We start from the raw sequence: 5,429 nt of genomic DNA, 5'->3' as shown, positions 1-5,429 counted from the left end.
TGAGATGCAGTTACCAACCTATCTGAAAGTATGAACGGAAGTCTGTGAACCTCTGTTTCCCATGGGATATGAAGGAATGCTTCTCAGGGTTTTTAGCTGCAAGTGATAGAAGCTGGGTCTGGCTGAGTGCGCGGAGAAGGATTTGTTCAAAGGGTACAGAGGGGTTCACAGGATCATTGAGACAGCTGAAGGGCCCGGCTAGAGGCTAAACCTCTGGAAACATGCCTACAATTATGCCGTCAAACCAGTCTGATGGGGAAGCCACTGCAGCCACCACCATGCATTGGACACTCTGGTTCCGTAGCAACCTCTGCACCAGGAACTCCATGTGTTCCTCCCGCCATTGTGTCTGATTGGAGGGGCCCAGGCCCCATGTCTGCACTGCAGCTGCAAGGGAGATAGGGAAGTGAGTTCCTCTCCAAACATAAGATGCATATGTAAAAGATGTCAGGCAGCCACCAACCTGACCGATGTCCTCTATGCATGGACGGTCATAAAGTCTTTGCTTGCTCCTAGCTCGTAATGGTGCATCTGGGTGTTGGCATGTACCAGTAAGAGTAGTTATGTGGATAAATGGTCAGAGCTTGACCCAGAGTACTCTAAACTCTTTTCCTCCCTTTGTCGCTGATTTTGCATTTCACCATTAGATGCTTTCGCTTAACCATCTAGACAATTAATGTAATACTAGCTACCAAATGCTGAGAATCAGCAGTAATGGTAATGTGTTTTGAGGTTCTTGGATAAAAGGCACTCCAAAGATTTGCTGTATCATTATTTAAAATAGAAGATTTCTGATGAAAATGCTAAGTTCAAAGGGCTTGATGGCTTCTCAGGATGCAAAATGGGCAATGCCTGGTACATTAGCTTAATAAAACCAGTCCCGAAGATGTTTGCCTAACTCTCCTTCCTGCTCCTCTGTGGGCTTTTGAAGGCAGGAATATGCGGGAATGGTGATGGGCGTTGTCACCACGTGTGAGCCTGTTCCATTGGCTGCAGGCACGGTTGGAGCCTTCTGAAACGAATCGCCGCTTTTTTGCGAAGTTCATTGGGTCGGACTTTCTAACGCCCCCTCATCCCAGATAGGTTGAGTGACAGAGAAACTCCAGATGAGGCCACTGATAGCACTATTTACTCATGTGTGATGCAGCATGAGAGACTCACATGTGATAAACACACATCTCTGTTCTTTCAGTTGTGAGATCTGGAATCTTTTCCAACACGGTAGGATCAGCAATTGATTTCCTCTTATGGCTCTCCTTCCTTTTCTAGTTCTCTCTCTCTCTCTCTTAAGCCTGGTAGCCTTCGCTCACTTCTTCCCTAAGGTTGCCAGCCAGTTTTTTGTCACTGACTCTACTGCAAAAAATGGCTACTCCAGCTTTGTAATCCTTCTTAACCTCTTGCAGCTGACCTTCTTTGGTGGATTGCTCTCCACCCCCAGAGAGGCCTTCATGGATCCCACCCTTCTCCTTTACACTCTTTCCTTCTTCCCATTCATTGGTTGAGTCTCCATCGATTTCCAAGTTAAGGTCATGGCGTGTCTATGTGTCTCTTCTCTGTCCGGTCTGCAGTGAGCCCTGGTCTTTTCCCTTTTCCCTTTCCCCTTATCAGCTGGAACATACACCCTGTTCTTCCTGTAAGAGGCCATGGCTTCCATGTTACAAGGTGCTTTACGTGGACTGCGGTAGGTTCTCTTTTCCTGTCAATAACATGGGGCACATAGAAGGATGGACGCATTAGGTTCCCACATCCCGTTATACCACCTGAGCTGATCTCAACTGAGGAATAATTTAGAGGGACTCTACCAACCCCAGTATACTCATGCTAATTTGCTAGCAAGCTTATTTGGAGGGGAAAAAAGCACTGAGGATTCCTTTTTTGGAGCCATCACAAGATGCAGGCGCCCAAGAAAGGTTTTTTGAGCTGAATCTGGCCCCTGATCAGTCAGTTGATTGACTATGACAAGTGACGGGAAGGTACAAAGCCTCCCTAAATGGCACACAAATTATAGTGGGGTGGTCATAGACCGAGAGGGCATTGGAGAAAGGTTGAGTATTTATTAAAATATCTTTTGTCAGCCAGATTTATTTTCGTCTTTCTTTATAAGATGTGATAGTTTTGCATCAGCGCATCTAAATGAAATAATTTGCTAAAGGTCAAATGCAATTCCCTCCAGCCAGCTTTCATTTACCTTCTAATTAATAACTAAATGTCCACACATACATTAGCCTGAGGCTCATGCATAAAATATTAAGTACCATTTATTGAACACCTATTATGTCCCAGGCATTTTGAATACATTATCTCAAGTTCTCACAAACCCAGAAAGTAGAAATACTCCTCTAATAGAGGAGGAAAATGATGCCTGGAGAGGCTAAGTAATTTGCCGTTGGTCATGCAAATTAATATCTGAAGCCAAATGCTCAGTGCTTCCTCATATCACACTACAGGGCAGTGGCTTCCTGCAAAGATTTGATGTCTTGTGCCATCTGCTGTTACTAATGAACGGGAAGATGAGAGATTGGTATGGAAGACTGTGACTTTGTGACTCAAACACTTGCCCACCGGAGGACATTGTGTTGCCCAAAGCTTGTAGTCCTTGATGGTTGCCATGGTGCTAGTAGCTGGGTAACTGAGGTAGGGACCTTGAGAGAAGAGCCAGAAGAGCCTCTGAAATGATGAAAGCTTTAGGAAATGAGCCCTCTGAGAAATCTTTGGCTCCTGTGAGCCAGTAGGGGTTGAACTTCTCTAAGAGAGGATGTGTCTTAGTATGTCTCAGCTCATATTTCTTCTCTGGGTGAACGAGTGCCATGATGGGTCAATGAAAAACAGATCTTCCTTTGCAGAATTGAGGTAAGAAGCCATTCTTCCTACATTTCGACTGACGTACGGTAGCCACAGGCATTCCACAAAGGGAAATTACAAAGGTTCCTGGTGTTAGGGCCACACTGCTACGGGGAACTTGCATAATGATGGAAAGAGAGAGGGGAGGAGGTAAATATATATTTGGGAGGTAGCAAAATGCTGTTCTGTTCTTGTTCTCAATCAATTCATTCCCCCCGCCCCCCCCCCCCACCATGTCCTCTCAATTAAGGGAAAGGTTGCAATTAAATCAGAAGAACATGCTTTGTATTGGTAAGGCAGGATTGGATGTGCCTCACCTGGAGAGGTAGGTGAATAGATCAAAACAGAGATTCGCCACCAAATGGTGATTTCCTAATGCAGGCATTAACAGGTTAGCTTGATGGGTGTTACCAGCTCATCACTTCTGGGGAGAGGCAGGTGGAACTGAAAAGTAGACAAAACTTTTTTCCGTAGCTCTCCAACCTCTTTCCTGACTCCTATTTCCATGTGTCCCGGACCCTGAAACTCTACAATGTGTCAGCTGTTTACAAATCTAGTGCTCATTTTTCTTGCACATTACTTTTGGTATTGAATTTGTAAAAATCATCCAAACCTCCTTTTATTTTGAATTGGAACAAGCCACATAAGCTTTGAAACATTTATTGAGTAGTGATTGGACTACATCACATTTCAATGACAAAATCACCACCTTCTGACCTCTCAGAGCCCTCCTGCCCATTATGCCTGTAATTTGATAAATTTCCACCTGGTGGTGATTCCTTGCTCCAGCTGCATAGGTCCAGGACATTACCCGGTATATAAATCATAAGAGTAGCTTCTCAATAGCGCGATGTAAATCCCTTGCATCAAATTACCCAGGACTTATTTCCTGTCCCTTGTTAAAACACAGATTCCTGAGCCCCAACCCTTCATCCACCTAATTAGACTTTTTGGGGCGTTGGGTTCAGGAATCATCATTTTGCAAAAGCTTCCTTGGTGATGCTGATGCAGAAAAGCTTTGGGAATCACTCATTTTGAGAAAAATAGAAATGCAAGTAAGAAAATCTCCTTATAACTTTAAAAATAGTAAGAAGAGTATAGAAAGTGATACCCATCTTAAAAAAAAAACATACGAACAACTGCTGTACAAAAATCGATGTGCAGCTTAAGTCTTTGTCTCATTAGACTTTGATTATCAACCAGTGTTTATTTGTAACTCTGCTTTTCCTTTCTTCCCTCTAAGCAAAATGTCCCTATTTTCAATTATTCTTAGAGTGTTAGACCAATCCCTTGGTCTCTCCTCACAAGCTCCTGGCAGTCTCCCTCATCCTACAGCTTTTACTGAACACCTTTAGTACTTCGACCTCCTTGTCGTGTCTCATCACCTGGCTGAGGTTCAACTTGTCTCTTTCCCAGGAAAGCCTGGCCTTATTAGTCTTATAAAGGTCCCCAAACCACATTCTTGCTTCCTGTTTCATCACTCTGAAACTGAAAAAAGAAAAAGAAAAAGAAAAAGAAAAAGACTGCATGGCAGTTTGCATAAAATTACTGTTTTTATTTTTCAATAAGGAAAATGTCCTTTTGGCAATCAAGCCATACGTTCCCTTCTATAACTGGCTCTTCCAGGTGTGGCAGAGGGATTTTTTTTTTTCTTAGATGGATGCTTATTCTTCAACTAAATTAGCAACTACACAAATTCCAGCTGTTTTTATTTCCCTCCATGCTACTTTGGGTATTGAATTTGTAAAACTCAGCCAAACCTCTCTTCTCTCCTAATATTTTAAATCTGAACAAGCCAGACAAACTTGAAAGCATTTATTGAGTAGTCACTTGACAGTAACACACAAATACATTTAGACATTCAAGGGCAATATATTAAGCTGATCTGCAAGATGTTCCTCTTTTACTACATTCAAGACACTTTGTTTTCACCTTCCAATTCTCGATGAAGAAATTTGATATTGGTTCTGTTTCATCTCCAGCTTCTGCCTACTGGGAACAGAATTTCTAGCAATTACCATAAAGCGTCAATGGGAAGAGATCATTTGACTACTTCATTGGTTGGCTGCAGGGAGGGGTTGGATTGTTATAATGAGGTATTTCTTGTATAACCCATTTAAGGGTTAGGATAGCGTATCACTTGACTGATGAGTCATTCATTCATTCATTCATTCACCATTTCCACAAACATATATCCAGAACCTTGGAATGTTTCAGGTGCTAAAACACTCTCCTAAGTTGGCTTTTTCGTCAAAGTAGTCACCACAATTTGGTGGAGGATAAATGCAAGACAATATAGACGGTGCAGGCATATGTATGATTCTCTTACATCGATACTTGTTCCTGGTGTCCCAGCCAACTCAGAAGGGGAAAAATTCGCAAGGGAATGTTGCAGTTTGGTCCAGCCTTTGTAATAGTTTTACAGCCAATTTCAGTTGAGTCCTGGAGTCTTCTTTCCCTCAGCTAGGGAATGCTAACCTCTGCCTCTGATCTTCACCTCTGTGCCTCTGGATTATTATAGTGATTTATCTGTACTCTTGGAAGTAATTCCTCATCACTCTTCTTAACTGCCTTACCACTTACATCAC

This window comes from Panthera tigris, chromosome C1 (assembly GCF_018350195.1).
Source record: "Panthera tigris isolate Pti1 chromosome C1, P.tigris_Pti1_mat1.1, whole genome shotgun sequence".
Classification (NCBI taxonomy): Eukaryota; Metazoa; Chordata; class Mammalia; order Carnivora; family Felidae; genus Panthera; species Panthera tigris.
This window is presented reverse-complemented; position numbering follows the sequence as displayed.